General features: G+C 36.5%; 1 protein-coding gene across 1 annotated transcript in view; it reads left to right on the plus strand.

Moving 5' to 3' along the window:
- Positions 1-23,819, plus strand: part of BRINP3 (BMP/retinoic acid inducible neural specific 3) — a 347,922-nt gene that overhangs the window by 48,246 nt on the left and 275,857 nt on the right. The gene's annotated exons all lie outside the window — the stretch shown is intronic.

Raw genomic sequence — 23,819 nt, forward strand, 5'->3', positions numbered from 1 at the left:
AGCAAGTGAAGCAATTAATTGGTTTCTATTTATTAATCCACTTCAGATGTAATGAAAACATAACAGCAAACAAAATCTATTTGCACTTTAATCTATGATTAATGCTGATATTACTGTTATATTCAAAGTTGCCTCATACTGCTACAAATGTATGAAAATATATAATAATGATTTAGATAAAAATCCAAATTAAATTACTAGAGGCTTTAAATGGAAAGAGAAAATTATTTTTCATTTTTTCAATCAAAATTTATTTATTAACCTCATACTGTGCTTCAGATCCTAGAATAAGTTTGGAATAAAATGTATTATGTCCTTGCACTCTGAAAATTTTCTTGTGGCAATTTCTCTATAATCTCGTGACTGTATTTGCTCAATCTATAGCCCTATTATTTTTGAACTGGATTCTGCATGAAACATCACAGGCTTTGTTTTGCTTGTTTCAATATTTCCAATAAATGTCATGTTTAGAAAATCTTCAGTATTATTCTCTCTCTTTTCTATCAATCATTTGTTTCAGAGAATATTTTCATTTATAGTGACATAACTATTTTTTTACACTAACTTTATTGTGGCAAAATTTGCATTTCACAAATTTCCCTCTTTTACATTGTTTATTTCATTGAGCTTTAGTAAATTTACACAGTTGTAAATTGCCAGCACTGCAATCCAGTTTTAGGTAATTCCCTTTACTCTTAAAAGAACTCCCATCATCCCAACCCCAAGCCACCGCTAAGCTGATTCTGTTTTTATAATTGTGACTTTTCTTGAAATTTCGTATAAATGGAATCATGCAATATGCCGTCTTATGTGGCTGGCTTCTATTTGAAATTTTCACGTTGTTGCATGCAGAAATATCTTTTCCTTTTTATTGAGTACTATTCTATTTTATTTCACTGATTTTCATAGTTTTCAGTGCAGAAGAATTTCATTTATTATATTAAAGATGTTATTAAATTTTAATTACCAATATTCCTAAGTATTTTATTCATCTCAAAGTTTTGTGAAAGGGATTGTTTTCTTAGTTTTATTTTTGGAAACTGTAAGTGGTATACAGATTTACAATTGATTTTCCTAACAGTTGTCATAAATTCTGTGACCTTATTAAATTTGCTTATTGGTTATAGGAGGACGATATATAAATCCTTCCTGAATCCTTAGGAATCTCTACATATAAGATCGTGTCATCATTGAATCAAACAATTGCTCTTCGCCCTTTCCCATCTCTATGCCTTTCTGTTCTGTGACTTACTGCATAAGCTAGAACCTCCAATGAAACATTGATTTGGAGCGGCAAGAGTCAATGAACATCTTCTCTCTTCCCAATCTTAAGAGGAAAGCCCTCAGACACTCGCCGTTAAGTATTATGTTAGTTGTATGATTTTCATAGATGCTCTGCATTAGGTTAATAGATTGCTGGTGTGATGTATTTCAAATCATGAATGGATATTGAATTTTATCAAATGTTTGTACTACATCTATTGAGACTGTCTTATGTTTGTTTCTCCTTATATTCTTTTAATGTGGTGTATTACATCAGCTGACTTTTGAATATCAAAATAAACTTGTATTTCTGGGTTATTTATATTAGTATTGAGTTATTTAAATTCCAGATACTTGGAGATTTCCCATTTTCTTTCTGCTACTGATTTCTGATTTTAATCCAATGAGATTGGAAACTATGCATAATTTTACTAATTTTAAATGCAGTGATATTTGTTTTATGACTTAGTGTTTGCCTTATCTGTAGGATATGCTGTATGCACACTGATAAGACGACATGCACTGATAAGAAAATGTATTCTGCTGCAATTAGTTACAGGTCTTGGACGAGAATTGTTGGCTGATACATTTTTTTCCCTTTCTTTAAGCATTTTAAATATGTTATTCCACTGCCTTTGTTTTTTCCCCTGAGAAGCCATTCTTTTTTAATGACATTGTTTTTCTCCTGTACGTTAGGAGTTAAAGTCTTTTGTTAATTTCTCTGTTATGGCTTTCAGTTGTTTGGCCGTTACATGTTTTGGTGTTGTACATGTGTTTGTTGAGCTTATGAGGTCAATAAATTAATGTCTTGCTTCAAATTTCAGAAATTTTAAGCCGTTATTTTGTCAGGTAATGTTTTTGCCATTTTTAATATCTCTTCTCCTTCTGGGGCTGCATTAAACTCATGTTGAAAAGCTTGATTGTCTCCCTTAGGTCTGTGAGCCTCTGATGATTTTTCTTTAAACTTCCCCCCTCTTTTTTTGAATTAGATATTTTCCACTAATCTTCCACTAATTTTCATGTTCATCAGTTCTTTCTTGTGCCATTTCAAATCTGCTGTTAAATATACCTGGTGAATTTTTTGTTTAAATTATTGTATTTTTGATCTGTGCAATTCCATTTTATTCCTTTCTATAGTTTGTATTTTCTATTGAGATTCCATATATGTTGGCTCATTTTTAAGATAGTTTATTCTGCATAAACACATTAATAATAACTGCTTTGATGTCTTTGTGAAGTCAAATACCTGGAACCCATCATGGTCAGTCTCTAGAATTTGAAGGTATTCATTTGAATGTTTAATAATTTGGGGTTGAAAACCAAATATTTTGGGTAGTATATTGTACCAACTCTGATTTTTAAAATTATTTTTTCTGAAGGTGACTTTTCTTTAAGTAACTGCAGAATCTGTTCTCCCATTGTATTCAGGTACTTACTTAACTTCTTAGATTTTTCTTTACCCTATCATGATTTTTCTTTAGCCTATTTTCCCAAAGGTTGTGTCTGTATCTGCATAACTGATAGGTCATACAAAGGTTTGGACAGAGATTGCATTCAATATCTGTCAATTCTTCTCATAAGTCTTTGGGTGAGACAACACATTCAAAGTTGCAGCCAGCTCTCAAGATTTCCTTGGCTTTCACTTTTCAGCATCTTACCTGGTGTCTTTCCTTGCATGTCTCTTCTGGTAGACAGAAATCTCCTGGTTGTTAAACACGGTCTTTGAAGTCTCCATTTCCTGGAAGTGCACTGTGAAGTGAATCAGTTATTAATGTATTGTTTTTTTTAAGGTGGTGAATGAGTCGTTGACAATAATGTAGATTATCTCCTTTTAGTAAATCCGTGTTATATGCTCCTTCATCCAGACACATGGGATGACCAGTACCTATTTCATAAGGAGAAAGGCTATACTCACAAAAAATGGTAGATCATAGATTGAGGAGTACTAGCTATAGTGAGGATTTTGGAATCTTAACTCTAGAAGCGATGCCTTGATCACCCCAGAACTCCTCCAAGAAGGAAAATATGCATTGTGTCCTTTCTAACTCTTACAGTCATAAGACACAATTTCACATTTAAGTTATGATGTGTCCAACTATTTTTTCTCATTGTTTAGGGTACATTAGCTGTGTTTTTGAACATGGGCCACTAAGTCTCTTGAGGACAGAAATAGCATGTCCTCTCTTTTGGGTAACAATTCCTTACAACCACCTACCACCTCAGTACCTAACACTGGACTAGATTACCTTAACTCAATTAGGAGAAAAAAAAGTTAAGTCTTTGGTGTATTCCTATAGCAAGAACTTATTGGTACATAATGGATTCCTTGTGTTTATCAAATTTCACTTTCATGGGCTTTTCATCTTTTTCCCTCAATAAAAATTTATGTCTTTGGAACCAGTCTGGTGACTTGCAGAGGCTAACACTTTTGGTATTCAAATATATACTCTTTTTTTAATGTTGGTTGGGTTACTTTATATCAAGGACACACTATCAATTAACTAGAACTTTCTAAGAGGCCAAGACTTGTAGTAAATTGTAGCTTCTTTGAACCATGAAACCAATAAATACCTACCCATCACCGCCACCTAGTACCATTGTCTCTGTTTATCTTTCCCCAAGGAAAGGTCCAGTTTTTCAGGAGCCCCTGAGATAAATAGCATTTAAATAGTGATGCTTTACTTCTGCTTACCTATGGGTTGTCACCACATGCAAAAGGTGAAACGAAGTATAAACTAAGGTCACACTCCTTAATTACAATTAAATACAAACATAACAGCAATAATAATGTTGTTTCCAGTTCCTAATAGACTCTAACATAAAGGTCATCCAAATGTTAGTAATGAATCTAACAAATTAGCATAGTATAGTTTGGAATGTATTCAGAAAAATAGTATACCTTATTAAGCTCAATTATTAAGGCAAGATGCTTGCCTGTAACCAACAATCTGTATTTAACAATACTTTTGGATTCTCAGAACCTAAAATACAGAAATAAGAACTACATAAAAATCACAATAGAATTTCCAGAAACTTATTCACCTTACAATGTGGGGAACATTTTTTTTCCATTTTATGGTCAACAATAGAATTCAGTATAACATGGAATACTATTATTATCAATTATGTGAATAGCTATAAATGATTGCCACAGACATCAGTCGTTCTCTACCCAGATCCTCTCCATTCCTCTTTACATCTCATGGCACTCTTCCTCTGCTTCATTGTGTTTTTGCTTCCAGAGGCCAACACCTTCTCGTCTTCAGAGGCCTGCCCTTGGGCTCAAAGGACCTGGACATTTCCATTCCCCTGGGGCAACCTTTAATATTTGACTCCCCTAAATTTTATAATTCCACTGCAGGATAAGGGAGCTTGGCTTGCAAGCAGACACTTGAGTGTCTTCTTCCTCTTTCTGGAGCTCTATACTCGTACCAGGTTTTCCTAAGAGTACTTCTTGGTAAGTCACATGGATGACCATCTGCTTCTCTGAGTTACTTTTTGGGACCTCGACAATGATAGATAATAACTTATAATGTGTATGCCCTGGATGTTACATAAATCCCAATTCAACCTCACCGAGAGTCTGCAGATCACCCACAACCAGGGATTTCAAGAGTACAGTTGTAGACTTTTTCATCGAAATTTCACCTTTTCCCATAAACCCGATTTGCTGGTGTTCACGTGCTCAGGTCTGCTTCTCCCTCCAGGTATCTGAGAGGTTCTTGGATTTTTGCTTATCCTCTCGCTTCAAGTATTGGCTTTGAGTAGAGTCTCTGCTTGTTTTATGCAAGCTTTGTTTCTTTCACTGTGTTGCACCTGTGTTTTCTGCCTGCTTATGAGTTGCAGGATGACTGCAGGTACCACGTCACATAGCTTTGATTCTTGAACCAGAACATTCCAAATGTCTACCTTTTTATTTATTTTTTTTTTTTTTATGCACAGATAGCTCTTTACTACCTTTAGTTGGCCTTCTCCTTGCCTATGTATTAGAGTTGTAAATCTTTTTGAATGAATCATTTTCTGTATGGAGCAATGGCAAAAAAGGTATTGTCCTCACTGTTCGGAACAGTATCATTTCTTAAACATCCACCTGGAAACCTCATCTCATGAACATTCTGCTGAAGCCCATCATGTTTAATATTTGAAGCAACAATGGTTTTATCCTCTTAGACAATCAAAGATTTTTTTTGAAAATCTTTCTTGTCATTACTGTCACCAGAGTACATTTGATTCATGAACCTTAAATCTCTTCTGGAACCAAGTCTGTCTAACAAATGTTTATAGTCAAGTGTTTGCCTTACAAACTTGGGTACGGCTCCGTCCATTTCCATTTCGTACCCTTAAGATAATTGCTTGGAATTTGACTTCCTCAAATATCGTTATTGACTCTGTGATGTTATTGCTGAAGTTCTGAATTAATTAATGTTTCCACAAGACATTTTTAAATCTGGCTTCTCATTTACCTCTCTTTTGTGTCTTCTGATTCTGTCACTTGACATTTCGTTATTGTGACCTTCTCAATTAAACCCACAGCCCGTGGCAAAGATTATGGAAGAGAATTAGGGAATTAAAGGTTTAGATTGGTATATTTACCAAGTCTAAGATAATCAGAAATCAAGATGTGTCTTTTTTTTCGCTACGTTTAGTCCAGTCAAGAACACACTGAAATTGAGGTGTTGGAAGCTTTACAACAGGTGTATAGAATTGCCTCAAATATATAATTTAAGAGAAGAGGGCTCTGGACATAAGATGCTGAAAGAAAAAAAATTTAGAATAAAAAAATTATAAGACAAAACTAAAAAATTAGACATATATATTTAAAGATATCTATAGTTCTTTCTGCTGGAAGAGAAATATTGATCTTAAATTTTCAGTATCTTTTTCATCTGTATACTTATGTTTATTATATCAAGCAATTCAGAATATACTTGAAGTGGCTTACAAAATAAATATATATTAATTTATATGTTTATATATTAATATATATTTATAAATAATTAATTTGTATTGTGTGTAATTTATAGATTAATATATACATTTATATATAATGTATGTGTAATTGGCTTACGTTAATTTACCTATATAATTAATATGTGTGTGTGTGTGTGTGTGTGTGTGTGTGTATATATATATAGATAGATAGATATATTCACTAAAATAATTTTAAAATAGTAAGTGTCCACATAACTCAAAATAGTAATAGGAGTAATAGGAGTGTCAGAGACAGTAGGAGTCAACCCTTCAACTTATTTCCAATTCTATTGTACTAATGGTTTGAAATATGGAGTTTTTTGAGTCATCTACTATATAGACAAAAAATAAACTCTTGGTAGTAAATGAAGTCACTTTCAAGTTGGTTAAAGAGTAATATAGAGAAATCAGTGTTTACAAAACTACAATCATGCCTAACAAAAGCGTTCTGGATGGACGTTGAGATGGACACAGAACTGTCAGACGCCACTGCACCTGAGGCTGACACTCGATCTATTGATTCAAAATCAGCCTGCATTCCGGAGATGCGAAGATACTTCTGCTATAGTGTCGCCACCACAACTGTGTCTCAATGCCCGATAATATAAAAACACACCCCGAACGATGCCACAGATAACCATTATATTTCTAAAATATAGCTTGCTTATAAATACAAGAAGAGGGAAAAAATAAAGAGAAGAGAAAAAGAGAAAAGAAAACGTGGAGGGAGAAATGCAGCTCATGGTTAAAAATATATATATCCTTTCTCTCACTTCCTTATTCAAATGTTATAATGTGCATCCAAGCAACAGAACCTAATTTTTACCCAGATTTTGGGCTCTAAAGTAATCTAGACAACCTCAACAAATAGAAGGAGGAGAAATTGATAATATTCTTCATAAAGAGAAATAGGATAAATACAGTCATGCTGTATTTAAAACACAGGAGGAGAAAGAGATACCGGTAAGAGTAACATAAAATATATGAGTAAACATCTGTAAAGAGTGAGTAGAAGTTTTATGCTATTAAGGGAACCTCCTTTTCTTCTGAAAAATTACTGTTTGAAGAATAAGACATACACATTGCCTATGATCAAAAACTGAAAACAAGGTAATTGCAATTAAGACAATATGATGGTTGTAAATATCCAGGTTACTCTTGACTGAAGAGAATAAAGAATTTCACTGACTTATTAAGGGCAGCAGGTCTATTTTAGAAGTTTCAAATTTTTTAGTAAAAGAAAAATATAAACCCAATCTAAAGGATTATTAAGGTCATTGGTGTGTTTTTTTGTTTGACATACCTTGAACAAAGTTCTTTTTTCTTCCATTTTTATTGAGATGTAATTGTCATATAACACTGTATTACTTTAAGATATATAGCACTATGATTTGATATAGGTATATATTGTGACAGGATCACAATAAGTTTAGTCAATATCCATCACCTCACATAGTTACAGACTTTTTTCTTGTGATGGAAACTTTTTTGTTTAATATATATTTTTTATTAGTTTCAGGTGCACAAAACAAAGTAATACTTAGACATTTATCATTTATATCCCTCACACTGTGGACCCTCCCCCCATCCATTATCTCTCTGACATCGCACAGAGCCATCACATTTCCACTGTCTCCACTCCCAATGCTGTACTCCGCCTCTTGTAAGTATATACATACATATGTATACATATATACATAAAATTATAGTTGGCATTCATTATTGTTCAGCTTCAGGTGTACATTACACTGATCAGTCATCTACATCTTCCCTGAGGTGGTCTCCCAAATGGGAGACGTGTGCGATGAAAACTTTTAAAATCGACTCTCTTAGCAACTTTCAAGGATATAATACATTATTATTAACTCTAGTCACCGTGCTGTACATCATATACCCAGAACTTATTCTTCTTATAACTGAAAGTTTGAAACTTTTGATCACATGATAGATGTGGAGAATTTGGAAGCATGAAGGGAAAATATGATCATGCAAAAGTCTGTTAAGACTGAGTGAATGAGAAATGTAGAAATGAATAGATTTTGATGAAAGGGTGCTAAGTAGAGTTTGAGATTTTGGCTGATAGACCAGTCAACAATATAGTCATTCTAGCCCATGGCTGAAATAAAGTGAAGATTCGAGTCAGTTTACTAGAGAAAGTATAATAATGGCAACGCTTGATTTACCATAATAGATGTAATATTTATAAAGGATATATAAAACAAAATTATAACATTGTGTTAAAATTACTGAGGAAGTTCATAGAAAGTCACAGAGCTCAGGTGATGTAAGTACCATTACAGAAAAGCTCGTGAGTGAACAGAATCCTTCACCGAGTGTATTGTAGAAATCTAATTTAAAAATATATTTAGTATTTTAAAATAAATAAACTATGAGTCATATAAATTCTCTGTTCATCTCCATCGTTATGCTGTCACATTTGATTCAGTATTTGTGGGAAGTCATTATAGCGAAGACAGTTTTGAGAACTACTAATAAAAATAGTGATAAGTCAGTGTATTAAAATTCTGGAAAATTCCTACGTATTATTTTTCTCTCAAACATTAAAACTGATTAGTCATTTCAATTTATGTTTATTAAATTCCTTGTAGTATAACTTTCAAAAGGAACATAAGGGTTTCCCTGGAATTTCTCCAATGTCTAGAAGTAAATTTAATTTCTACTGTTAATGTAATCATACGCAGTCATTTTCCAGGTAGTTATAACATTACTTTAGTCTGGTAACTCATAAAAAAATTAAGCTTATTATAAAAGAAGTGTTAAGATATTATTCTATCCAGGTCACTTTCTTTAAATAAGGCTATATCTAAATTACTATCATGTGCAATTTCAAAATAAAAACAACAAACTGGAAAAAAAAGTTAACAATAAAACTAATAGTAGAGAAAGTAAACAAAAACATCAAAGGCAAATAATCCTTTTTGAAAATAACAATAAAGTAGGCAACACTCCTATAATGTTAAAATCAGAGAGATGGGAATCAAAAAGGAAGAAAATGACAATGAGAAATAAGACATAAATATCAATAGAGAAGAGATTAATATAATTCTACAGTTTGCAAATGCATGGTAACAAATGTTGTAAGTGCTGAGGAAATGATGGTTTCTTAGCAAATACATATAATGCTTATGAATATTTTGAATATTGTGAATATCGACGAGAAGGAATATAAAAACTTTGAGACCAGTGCAGAGATGGAAATTAAAAATATACTTTAAAAGACACTAAAAATAGGTGGCTTTCTGTGTTCTATCTAGTCTTAATAATAGAATACATCTCTTGGGCTGAAAGGACCGGGCATTTCTCCTTTACTACTAATTCATAGCTGGAACAACCAGTTGTATGCCTGGAGTTTATGGCTTATGTGCCACTGAACTTGGATGAAGCACCACACTTTAAATGTGTGACAAATGTGAAATTTAATTTAAGCAAAATAAAAAAGTTTTTTCAGTTGAGAAATATAATGGTATTTCTGAATGCTGACCCAGAAGTAAATAATGGCAGACTCCTATGTCCCAGTACTATTTTAAATAAATCCCCAAATTACTTAAGATATTAATAATAATACAAGAAACTTACAAGACAGGAGACTACATGTACACTATGGGCATAAGAAAGATCTCTCTGTCTCATAAGCAACGAAAGAAAAGAACATGTATATTTTGCCATATTAAAAATTAAAAGTTTTGGGGGGAGAGGGGTTCACACAGTGTGAGGGATATAAATGATAAACATCTAAGTATTACTTTGTCTTGTGCACCTGAAATTAATTTTAAAAAATAAAAGTTTTAATGATAAAAATAAAAAAATCCAACTCAAATCGTGAACAAAGACCTAATATTTGCAAAGCAAAAGCCGTAAAACTAAAATGAAAACATTTTGAAAATTTGCCAAAGCATATTTACAGAAAAAAAATGTAATGGCAATACCTGTATAAAAATGATCTCTAATTTATTAGTAACCAATGAAATGTAAAGTTTCCAAAAACAGCCTCACGCCTTAATTGGTCATTATTGACAGAATCATGGATAAAGATAATACACCAACAAATACCATCTGTCAGTTTTTGGTAAGTGCTCAAATGAGGAATAATTTGCAGTAAGTGTATAGCAATGAGATGGGAAGAGAGGTTTGTTTTGTTTTCAGATAAGGTGATCAGGTAGAGCCTGTGCAAGTAGGGAGGGAATGGGGTAGAGCAGTGACACACCGGGATACCAGGCTGGCCAATCACGACCACCCATTGAGAAGAAAGGAACGCTGAGGACTCTGACACTTTATTAAGTCTGAGGTTAGCTAACGAAAAGTTCCTTCAGCCACATCCTATACCTTCACTGTGTCTAAACAGCACTCCTTCCGTATAAAATCACCTGAGCTATGCTTTTGCCAAAGGATGTAGGGTATCTGTCTTCCTGGAGGCCAGATTCATCACCATTATAATTTAGGTTGCTTTAAAAAATAAATAAATAAAAACAAACAAACACATAAATAAATAAAGCACATGGGTACCTGGGGGTGACTCTTTCAACAGACAGATGTACTTAGAAACATTGAAGGCCCTGAGTGTCAGGAAGCTCAGGGATTTCTATGGAGACCTGCGTGACGGGAGCAGATCATACAACTGAGAATGATGGGAGATGTGAGATCAGACAAGGAGATACAGGCAGACTCAGGTGGGCCCTCTGACATATGAAAAGGACTTTACCTCTAAGTCCTCAGAGGGTTTTGAGCAAAGGAATGGCAGGTGTGGCTTCGATTTCTTGCTAAGTGAAAAAAGCAAGTGACAAAGCCAAGTGTAAAATATGTTACTGTTTCTGTTTAAATGTAGATTTGCATGAATGGAGAGAAAGGTGGGGAAAGCCACGTGCCAGGCTGCCAGGATTCGCTGCCACTGGTCTACAGGATTGGCGGGGTTGGGATGGAAAACTTCATCTGTAGTTTATGCAGTGTCGTTTGTTACATGAGATGACATTATTCTTGTCATTTTAAAACCATCCAAAAAGGATGAGTGTGAGGAAGTTTAAATAGCATCAGCCATAATTAGAGTTGAATGAAAAAATACAAGGAAGCACAGAATATTAAAAAGGATAATTAATTCAGAATGTTGGCTGTAATTTGAAAGAATGCTATAGTGAAATGACTCTTACAACTAAAAGATGAGCGGTTACATTTGTATTCAAAGTATTTACATAATGCTAATGACAGTGCACCACTTTTTAGGAATCATATACTTAATCTCTAAAAATCAACCTAGGTCGTATTTAGGAATTTGAATTTGCTGGTAGTTTAAGTCTCAGTTTCTGAAATCAACATTTCTGGAATCAGCGCTTTCTGCTCTGTGGCTTGGCTTTGCCCATAATATTCTTTGTTCTAAGATTAGTCAAATAAGAATGATATTTATCTGTCTCCTATGGGATTGCTATAAGGATTAATTAGGTAATGTTTACAAAATGTTTTGAAGATTAAAAGAGCCAAGTATTAGTATGCTTTTTGCTTCACTACTGACTCATCTGGGTTCCAAAGGAGTTAATCTATTACTTGGCTGGCAATCAACATTGCCAATCGTCAAGCCATCCAAAATGGCTTTAATCTGTAGCACACTGAGGCTAACATAGTTTCCTTTGAAATTATCTCACTACATAACAAGAAGTCCTTTTACGATATGTCACCCAACTTAATAACATCTCCCTAGAATATAGTTCAATCAGATCTCAAGTACCTTAAATAATTTCTCCAGTGATTACTTCATTTTGTCTAATAAACATTGCTTTAGTGGAATGCCTGTGGAAGCATAATCAGCACATTTCAAAGGACTTGCAAGAGAATCTGTGAGTCATAAAGCTATCATGTGATAAAATAATTTAATCATTACCTTACTGTAGAGGTATTTTAGGTATGATCTTCAAAGTTTAATTTAGGACGAAAACCCTGTCTCCATTCCCAGTGATGACAGTTTCCCCCAAACACCTTCCTCATTCATTCCTATACTCATTGAAATATACAGAGGGTGACAAAAAAAATGTATACACATTTTAAGAAAGGAAAACTATTAAAATTGTAATACTCAATGTATACTGATCTCAAAAGATGCATGCAAGTCACGTTTGACTTCTGTGATGACAAGAGGTGCTCAAAGTGGTTACAATCAGCGTCCAGACACGTCTGATTACGGCGAACTACTGCTTGAGCAACGTTGACCAAAGTGTCTACTTGTATACATTCCTTTGGCACCCCCGGTATATATCTGAATTCTAATCCAGGCATTGTTTCTTAGGTGGTGGCTTTAGATAATATGTTAGAGTCTACTTTAATGACAAGAGACTGCACAAAATTTGGAAAGAATATTACAAAAACTGTAAAAATAATGACACAGATATGCAATGGTCTCTCATGCTGTACAACAACATGAGATCAAATTTATAATACATTTATGTCAGCTGAAAGTAAACTTGTATGAATATCAAAAATCAATTCAGGTTGAAGATAGTTTGGAATTTTTCATAAAACAACAATGTTTACTATAACATGTTAGTTAATAGCTACAGCATTTTTGCAATCCCCCTTACTGCAGCTTCCCTTTGCAGAGCACCCACATTCCTTTTAAATGACTATATAATTTATTCTATTTTTTTCTGTTTGAGTTCCCAAGTTTTGCAATTGAAAATATTATTGAAGAAGAGACATATATACTGATGATTCCTTCAGTCTGCCATCTTTCTATCAACTCCTGACCTCGTTTTCATCCATGTAGTTTAACATTACGTGGAAGTGAGTATGTGGTACCATGTACACCTGTTAGAGGAATGTTTGCTCGTCAGCAAAACCATTTCTTCTCTCATGTACTGTTGCACTATCAAATTTGCTTAATGAAGTTTACCGAGCTACTATCAAAACTTGTGGGACACGATATGCCTTGCTTGGACAGTGCATCATAAATAAATATACAGCAGTGTACCACATAACGATGTTTTGGACAGCAACAGACCACGTGGAGGACAGTGTTCCCCTAAAATTATAATGGAGCTAAAAAATCCCTACCCCGGCAACACCCTAGCCCTCCTAACAGTGTAGTGTTATCTGCTTAAAAACAAATCTAGGATGACAAAAGAAACAAAGCAAGCAAACCACCGTGGATGTATTTCTGAAAAACAGTGCCACGTCCTCAGGAAGAGCCCCAGGCAGGTCCTTCAGGGGGTCTTCTAGAAGAAGGCAGTGTTGTCACAGGAGATGACAGCTCCCAGCCTGTTGTTGCCCCAAAGAGGTGGAGGTGGAGACAGTGGGGCTGGTGGTCCTGACTCAGTGTCGGCCGAGGCTAATGTGTGTGTCTGGGTCTTAGTGTTTAATAAAAACGTTCAAAAAGAAAAAAAAAATAATAAAATAGAGGAAAGCTTATAAAGATATAAAGAGTTTCTTTTCTATAGCTGTAAATGTTGTTACAAGAGTTGAAATGTTTAAAAAATTATAGTTTACAAAGTAAAAAAGTTACAGTATGATCTAAGGTAATTTAGTAACAAAGATAAAAAAACAAACTATTTTGTGTAAAGTGAGTGCAGCCTAAGTGTGCAATGCTTACGAAGTGGCCAGTGATGGACAGTGATGTCCCAGGCCTTCACGTCCACTCACCATTCCCTCACCGACTCACCAGTCCTACAGGCTCCGTTCATGGTGAGAGCCCTATACAGGTGTCGCATTTCTTATCTTTTACACAGTATTCGTACTGTATCCTTTCTATGCTTAGATGTGTTTATGTACACAAATGCCAGTATGTTACAACTGCCTACAGTATTCAGTACAGTCACATGCTGAACAGGTTTGCTGCCCAGGTGACTGGGCTGCACCATTCGGCCCAGGTGTGCAGAGGGCTGGGCCATCTAGGTGTGTGGAAGTGCATCTCCGTGTGATGATCACATGACAAAATCACCTAACAACACAGTCTTCAGAACATGTACTGTTACTAAGCAACACATGACTGTAATCTTTATCTTCTTGTTTGGCACCTGATTGTGCAGCCTATTATTTACAGATAGAGTATCTGTTAATAGAATCTGGGTCTACAATGACATATAGAGTGGAATGCAAGAAGTCGCATCTATTTTTTATACTAATTGAAAGTTGTGTGGATATCGATTGTTAATCTTTTATAATGGAAAGCAAAAGTGACTGGCATATAAAATCAGAAAATATCGGGATATCAGTACATTACATTGCATGTAGATATATACTACAATGACTTATAAACAAAATAGGTCATATTATTTAGGGGATTGTTGTAATAGGCTTTTTATAGATTTGAATAAGCTCTACAGTTATATTTTATTTTTTTTAATTAGATTGCAACATTAGATAACCTTGGGAAGCTTGTGTTGGAATACTGTTTCAGGAGTGGTGCTAGGCTATGAAAAAAAACCCTAACAGTTCACTTTAGTAGTAGAATATGCTCAGGATAAAGGATATGGTCTGGAAAATATCAACATTTAAGGATAATGAGTAGTAGCAAAAACAGCAAAGGAGAATGAGAAATAAGGACCACGAAGATGGTGTCAAATTAGGGGCCACGCGGAGGCAAGAATGGAAAGCGATTTGAGGAAGTGGGTAGTGGTTATTCACATAATCTTAAACAGATTTTTAAACAAAACATAATTAGTGAGTTTGGCAGTATGCCTTCAGTTTTGAAGCAAGGAAGGAAGGGAAAAACAGGCTGCTTATGGCATAGGAAGGAAAAAACTGAAGACTGAAGAATGAATGATAGGTGAGGAATAGCTCCGTGACAATACGTACAGACAGCTTTTCAAAAGCATGTCGGTGACCAGGAGAGAGTTCAGATAGTGTGTTCATAGATGTGCATGACTGAATGTCATGGTTAATTTTGTGTGTTGACTGGGCAAAGAGATGCTGGGATACCTTGTTAAACATTATTTCTGGGTGTGCATGTGAGTGTGTTTAGGGAAGAAATTTGTAATCGAATTGGTGACCTGAGTAAAGCAGATGGCCCTCCCCAGTGTGGGTTGGCATAGTCTACTCCACTGAGAGCCTGAGTAGAACCGAAATGTAGAGGAGCGTTGCATTCTCTCTACCTGACTGGAAAATCAGCCTTCTCCTGCCATCAGCACTTCTGGCCTTGGGCCTTCAGACTCCAACTGGAATCCACACCATCTGGCATTCCTGGGTATCCAGCTTGCAGGTGGCAGACCCTGGGTCTTAGCAGTCTTCGTGATTGCCTGAGTCAATACCTTAAAATTAGTCATACACACACACACACACACACACACACACACACACACACACACACATTTTTTTTATTGGTTGGTTGCTTGACTGGTTGGTGGTTACTGGACCTCCAGTCTGGGTCACCGTGGTATAAGGATTCCAGCATGTGTAACAGAAAGCTGATATATGTGTGATTATCATAAGAACATATGATTGATCTAAAATAATGCCAGCCAATTTTTTTTTTGGTTGTGTTGTACAAAATCAAGGAAAGTAAAGTCATTTTTTTTGTCCAGAAGATTAAAGGTGAGACAAAGGAAGGTTCTCGACTCAGATTATCAGTTGATGAAGGAGGACCTTTACAAATAAAATATTCCGACAAGTGTGTGAGGAGGAGAGGAGAGGAGGCTAGAAGAGTAAGAACTTTCCTCTGTAATTATGTTGATAAAAGCTCAGATTTAGGAATCAAGGCAACTGGTTCTGTTTCTTCCTGATTGACCTTCTAGGCAAACTAGTTATTTTTGTTTGTTTGATTTCTGGGTTGGTTTTTTTTTTTTTTTTTTTTTTTTTTTTTTTTTTTTTTTTTTTTTGGTGAAGCCAGTGTAGGGTTCAATCTACTGTTTTCTTTAGCACATGTGTGAAATAATTTCATTTTTTTCTGAATAATCTCCTTTTTATCACATTTTTTTCAATTACAGTTGACATTCAATATTATTTTATATTCGTTTCAAACCTTTAGCATAGTGGTTAGACATTTATATGATTATGAAGAGGTTCCCCCAGTTAGTCTAGTCCCCACCTGGCACCAGACACAGTTATTACCATATTATTAACTATATTTCCTGTGCTTTACTTTATGTCCCTGTGACTATTTTGTAACTACCGATTTGTACTTCTGAATCCCTTCACCTTTTTCACCCATCCTCCAACCCCTTCCCATGTGGCAACCATAAGTTTGTTCTCTACATCTATGAGTTTGTTTCTGTTTTGTTTATTTTGTTTTTTTAGATTCAACTAGGTCTATATTGTCAGTGCTGGCAACGAAGTTATAATTCCTACACTCTCATAAGTACTTCTGACATTTGATCCTCCACAAGTCATCATCAATAGAAGTTTGGAAAGGATAGAGGTGACAGTAAAACCCCATAGACAGGTTTGGCTTTTGTACTCACCTGTCCCAAGTCTGACAGTCAGCACCTTGGCTGCTGTCCCTGGTTCCACGGTGATATTACGGCCACAGAGCTGAGAGCTGTAAGGGTCTTTATCAGATAATTATTCCTGCACAACCCACCACCCCAAAGCTCAGTGACTAAAGACCATAAGCATTTCTCCTTGCTCACAAAACTGTAGGTTGGCTGGGTGTTTCTTCCGATCTTGGCCAGGCTCCCCTTTCCATCCATGTGCAGCACAGTGTGGGTGGATGGCTCCAGAAATTCCAACGGGGCGCCCTCTCGTGTTTTGAAATCAGCAGCAGTCTGCTTGGTCGAGGGTGCCCTTGGCTTAGATGAATGGGCCGAGTGACATCTTATCCTCCTGCAGATTCACCCCAGCTTGTTCATGTGATGGTTGTCAGGACCTGAGAGAAAAAACAGTAAGCACAGGAAACGTCTAGAAACCTAGGCTAGAACCAACACATCTTCACTTCTGCCACCTCCTATTTACCATAATAAGTCCCAAAGCCAAACCTGATTCAAGGGTAGGGAAATAACTCCTTGATGGGAAGGAGTAGCTACATTGACAAACAGAAAGCAATAAAGAATCGTGGCATATTTGGAATAAGTCCTCTACAGGGGGTTTAGGGTATTGACAGATAAACTGAGACACAGTAAACCTTTTTAAGAGTATTTTGGATTAAAAGTCCATTGGAATCAAGCAGCTCTAAACCCGGGGTGGGTAGGAGCACTCTGACCCACAGGACCAGAGGGCAGACTTAGAGAGAGAAGGTGTGGAAAGAAAGAAAATAAAATATTGGTTGGCTGCAGCTTAAAGCCTAGTTGGCTATTTGTGATCGGCTGTCTTTAATGTTTTCTTTTTGTAACTTTCAGGCTTTTACAAGCTTCGATTTTAATTTATCTGTAGGGTCCCTCTCAGCGTGAGAGGCAACTCTATCTATTGGCTTCTTTATTTCATTAATGGATAAGGAGCTGCTTTTGTTAATGAGTGTCCACCAACCACCCTGTTCCAAAAAGAATGCAAGGGAACCTCCCACTCCACAGTTCTAACAGATGGAGCCAGAAAGTGAGCAGAGAGGAAGCTGGTGGACCTGTGGCGATAGCTGGGACAGGTGTCCACACGATAAAAGCTATCATGTGAGATGCAGCTGGCTTTGAAGGAAACAATAGTGCATCCTACAATATGGCAGGGAAGACAGGAAAACGACCGAGACATAGATGAAACTGGTGACATCTCAAATGCTGTTAGTGTAGCCTCCAGAAAACTCAATAATGTGTCTTTTATGTTCCACTCCCCACTAACATGGCTGGTATTACCATAAGCCCTTAGATACTTAACATGAAATTCAGCAGGGCTGAAAGTAGAAAATGGAAATATTACAGAATGGAATTGGAGTTGTAATCTGATATGACTGAAAAATAACTACCAATAGCAAAACTTCTCTAGAAGTGACCAAGTTTTCAGGTCATTGTGCATCAGACAGAAATCAGGTATACAAAACCTAATGAAAATTCAATTATAGAGAAATAGAGTTACATTTTTTTTAAGGCACCCCAGGTTTTAATTGTGAAGTGATCATTTCACAATACCACCAAAAATCATGTAGGAAGGAAACATGCATAAAATTGTTAAGGAATTTGGGGAGAAAATCGGTTAGAACTAGTTATAGCAAAGCAAATCCTATTTCCGAACTTAAAAAGAAAGAAATGTGCCCTGGAATTTCAACCTTGGTCAGAAGACCCTCTCAGTTCATGTACAGTTGGATTTACCTTCGGTCGTAGATAATCCTAGAGACAGAAAAACTCAGATTCAAAAATTGCCTGATGGGTGGGGTGGGGGCAGACGTTGTAATGTAATAATATCAAAGGGGCATGACACTTAGAAATCTGAATTAGGGCAACAGCCCCAGGACTGCTATTAAGGTTCTTTATAATTATTGAAGACAGATTTACAACTAGGTACAACCTTCCATTTGTCCTTTACCTACAATATCAAAGAGTAGAGTAGCTGTGGTCTTCACCAAACCCTGTCATGGTCGTGTGACAATAGCTGCTTAAATTTCGTATCTTTCTCTGTGTCAGTGCTACTTGGACACGAAGGTTCGGCCTCGTATGTGACTCAGGCTGGTCACTGCAGAAGTGCTTGGCTCATTTCCCTAAGTTCTTTCTTCTGTGCACTTTGTCTGGTCTCTGTCACAGGGTTCACAGCTGTCATCCTTGCCCATCTCTCTGCTGTTTACAATATACTCTGATGGTTGCATTTCACTCTAATAAAGATCTCCTTATATTCATCGAAGCTCACTTGTAACTTCAAATTTCCTATGATCTCCCTAGTAGTGTACTGTTATCAAATACGTATTACTTTAAAATGTAAGCCCCTACCAGGCACAGGAGTATTGCTATGACATTCGCAATGATCCACTTATTCACTCTCCAATTTCTTAAGTATCAAAATAACCTTAAGATATATGAGTAAAGGAAATAAAATTGGGTTATTTTCCCTTATTTTTTCCCCAAGGAATGAAAAACTAACCACTTAGAAACAGCATGTGAGCCAGCTTATCATATAGCTCACAATTTGTGCTATTTTTTTCTTTAACACTGTGTTAAACCTTCATTATTTCCGCAGATTTCAAACGATAAGTGAACAAAATTGCCCAGTCAGTTATTTTTGAATGGTCCTTAGTCAGACAGTCATGCATATTATCAGAGAAGAATGGGAAGTCAGAAAAGCTACTAAACTTCGACAGAGTAGTGTGTACTTTTAGAATTCATGTTGGAAACTTCCAGTCTGAATCAGGTGCCTGTCCCTGTTCATCTTGTTCAATCTTTCACCGTATTTCAGAGAGCAGAGAAACCTGCTTGTTTTTGTGAGTGTTTCTGTACGTATATGTATATGTGTATACATTAAACAATACCAGGGATCCCCACAGTTCTTTATTTCAGTGACTGAAAAGCAGATGAGGAGAAAATGCTCAAAAGCATTTTCTCTTGTGCTTGGAGAGGGCGAATTTCCCGAAAGCTCATCAGCTCACACATTCACACACTCACGACATTTAGCACGCTGGGGATGTTCCTTGAAAAAGTGGCACTAGTTTGTTCCCCCTCGGAAGGCTGGATGCCGAAGTCTGGAAGCCAGTAACTCTGTGCTCTCACAGTGCAAACAGAGGCAGTGTCCAAAAGGGGCGAATGGGATGGAATCTGAATTCTGACAACTCTCCCCCTCGTCACGTCTCACAAACGAAGCGATTCCATGGTCAGAGACTTTGCACAAGCAGCCCGTCATCGCTACTACCAGTGAGCTGAAAACAGTGGCTGCTGTCCAGTGTTAATAGCCAGGGATGACATAATAATTATATTATGGATCTGAAAGATGTCACTTAAAATATGTTAGTTGAAATTGAGCTACAAACACTGTATTTTATAACAAAATCTGTTCATGTTTTTTTATTTATATAAATATGGATAGGTGGTATTTAGACCCAGAATCCATTTTCCCTTCCCTCTCCTCCCCTCCCCTCCCCTCCCCTCCCCTCCTCTCTCCTCCCTCCCTCCCTCTCTCTCTCTCTCTCTCTCTCTGTCTCTGTCTCTGTCTCTGTCTCGTTTGTTCGAGGAGTCCAAACACCAATGTATGAACTTAAATTTATTCCTGCAGTGATAGGAAGCTTCTTGTTTACAGTTATAATATAAACTAAAATGTATGTCTTATTGCAGTGTGATAAGGGAGCCATCCCTGAAAATTAAATGGGGAAAGAAGGAGACGAAAGGATTTAGGAATCTACACACTCCATAATCAGTTCTGTTTGAAAACAAGCACTTAGCAGTTGAGAATGAATTGAATTGGGACTTGCAATTTGAAAACTGGAATGGGAAGCAATTGTGAAATTCAAATCTGAAAGATTTTCAACCTTTGTGGAATTCCCTACGCTCTCAAAGATAAATGTTGTCTTTGCAATTTTCCGCTTTTCAATCTTCTGACCTCTCAGACCAGGTGAGCGCACACTGCTTCCCCTCACCCACTAATTTATGCAGCGCTTCCTGCAGCCAGGACTCACCTGCCAATTCTTTCCCCTAAGGCTCCTCTGAACACAGCGCTTTCCACTTTCTGCCACACAAGGCTTGTCTCTGTTGGTTCTTCTGCTGTCGATTTAAAATTGGTCGAACTCTTTCACACTACTGTATTTCTCTAAGTGTTCTATGTATCCATTCTGGTAGATAAACGTATAGTAGATTAAGAACATGAATATTCAAATTTTTTAAAGACATTCTACTTACCTCTAGGTACCTTTGAAAACTATAGAAAAATACTAGGGTCCACCTTTTTGGTACCATTTTCAGGCTCTCTCCTATCACACAACACAGGGAAGGGAGGTAGTTACTAGCAGTCTCTGCATTATACGTATGATATACTATATTCCACCTTAGAGCTTATGTACAACGGAGAGGATGGAAAGGGAATGAGTAGTCTTGCTGACTGGATGTGAGGTGCTGTGCTGGGAAGGGAAAGTGCAGATCAGAAACATCACCGTGAGTGTGTTTAAGGACTTTATATAACACTCTGTAAGGACTGTGGAGGGTTAAAAGGATCCAGGCAAAGAGACATGATTGTGTTGTTACATTAGTCGCTCAAAAAGAAAAAAAAAATATCCCAAGTGTTTTTCTGAAGCTCGCTTGGAAATGTGCAAAAACACAGAGAGTAAGGAGCTAGAATTATAATCAAAAGTATGTCACCATGTTAGTTGGTATGGAATCAGCACTTGGTGGAACTAATTTGAATTTGTTCACCAAGCTTTGCTAATGATGGTGCATATTCTCTATTACACATATTGATGTATGTAGTATAGTTTTTAATATCAACAAATCATCTGATTTTCTCCCTAGTAAACATTAAGCACACGTCTCGTCATGAGCACGTATTATTCTTTTAGAAAGTTGAGAGTGCTGCTTCAGAAAGGGTTGGCTTCAGTTATTTCGAAGAGCCAGAATGGGGTCCCACCTAAGAGCCACTGCAGGCCTCACATGGGATTTGTAGGCGCACATTCTCCACACCAGTGTCCCAGACTTTAAAAACCTTGCAGCAGGGCTCCAGTCCCAGAGAAAACTCAGTGTGTTTAGGTCCTGCAGTTCCGGAATGCTCGCCCTCTGTGGCCCCACAGCCTCCTGGTAGGTCTTCCTGGCCTGTTCCTTCAGCCCAGGTACTTAGGCAGCCCCACCCCGCCCCCTGTTTGCTCTGGCCTCTGGGTCCAGCCACTAAAGCCTTACCTTGACCACAGAGGCCTGACTCCAGCCATGTGCTCATTTCTTTGGGAGACCTTAGAGACCTCCTCGACCTTTGTTATGGTGTGAGAATTATGTTTGATCCAGGTCTGGCTGTTGTATACTGGAAAGCTTCCTGAGACTTGCTCTTCTGTTCTGTTACTCCAAATAATTTCACAGTCGACCACGCATAATATTTCCAAAGATCCGTCCTGTACGTCCATTGCTATTATATGGATTGTTCATACTTGAACGCTGAGACCAGGGTTACGTGTTTAGGACCAGGTCACACAGCTGGTACATGGAAGAACTGTTTCTCAAACCCGATTTTTCTGATGCCTGTACACGGGTCCTTTCTGCTTCATAAATGTGGTGGTTCCAAAATAATTGTCACATATGAACTTCTTCCAATTTAATTTTAAAAAATGAACTGTACTCGAGAAGTCAATAAACTCAGCGCCTTAGGATGCTGATTGAACTGGTGAGTTGGCAGACAGAAGAGAGGAAGTTTTGTATCACCCTGTTTCATTCTCTAACTTCGCAACCCTGATAAATCCACATATCGGAGGGCCTTTGATGATTTAATTGATTGGTAAAAAATTAGATTTCTTGCAACATTTGACTCACTTAATACGTATAAATTGTCTAGGCAAGCCTCAAGAAATTGGATGAATAAGCTAAACAACTGATGTTGGCTTACATAGTATATTTCAATTGAAAAGCCAACTTGCAAATAGGGCAGTATATATATAATATATATAATATGTATATATATATTATATATATACACACATATATATAGTACACATATATTATATATATACATGTATTATATACGTAGTATATATTTTATTAAAGAAGGAAATATACCTCATTTTACTTATAATTTTTTTTTCTGGCTCCATGTTTGGAGTCTTTGTGGGCACTCTTTTTACACTCATCCTAAGATTATGGTATGCAGTGCCTTGTCATATCTGAGATCAATGTACTAATTATATTAAATTTGTTAATATCTGGCCTGCATTTATTCTAAAAGCTTTGGCTTTTGAACGAAAGTCTCATCTTTTTTAAAAAAAAAATATAGAAAAGATCCTGCAATAGAGATTACCGTCTATTCCGAGCACACAGCTTCCAAATCCTGTGCCTGGGATATTTCGGAAGAAACACATGATGATGGAATGGCACATTCTTTCTGCCGATAGCACTCCCTGGGTATCTGTCCCTAATAAACCCTGTATAGACTGAGAGTTCAGAAGACACAGCAGTGTGGGGAGACCCCATGGTGCTTCAACCGCCCCTTGCCATCAATTATGTACTCTAAGTGGCATATTAGGAATCTCAGGAAGTGGCTTTGCTACACAGGCGAAAACGGATGATTGGAAAGATAAGATGCAAGGTGAGAAATCAGCACTACCCCCTGAAGTCCCATGATAAGGACGCTGTGATAGAGTGTACGCGAGCCCACTGTGAAATTGAGCAGAATCAAGACTGACGGAAAGCTCTGGGGTTGGCGATCAGTAAGTCACATTGTGTTACATGCACAAGCATCGGAATATATTTTGTAAAACCTATAGCCAAATAATATAAATGAGGGGCACTGTGGGGAGGGAAGAAAAAACTACTTTAGAAGTAGTTTGGAATTAAGCTTCCTGGAGTTTTAAGAGACACACAGAAAATATATGAATATCAATGACAGGAACATTTTTATGATTGTAACCAAAAGCATAAAGGTCAGTATCCTGAGATAACTTGATATGAGGTCTCCAGATAAATCTGAATCTTCAACTCACTTTTTGAATGATTGCATTACCACCGGAGTTTTTTAAAAATAGAACTAATGATGATTTTTAAATGAGAGAAGTAAAGTAAAAGCAATAATAAATCACAAGGATATCTTTAATAATACTGTGATTCTAAATGGTTTTATAAGAAAAT

This window comes from Rhinolophus hipposideros (assembly GCF_964194185.1).
Source record: "Rhinolophus hipposideros genome assembly, chromosome: 26".
NCBI classification, from domain to species: Eukaryota; Metazoa; Chordata; class Mammalia; order Chiroptera; family Rhinolophidae; genus Rhinolophus; species Rhinolophus hipposideros.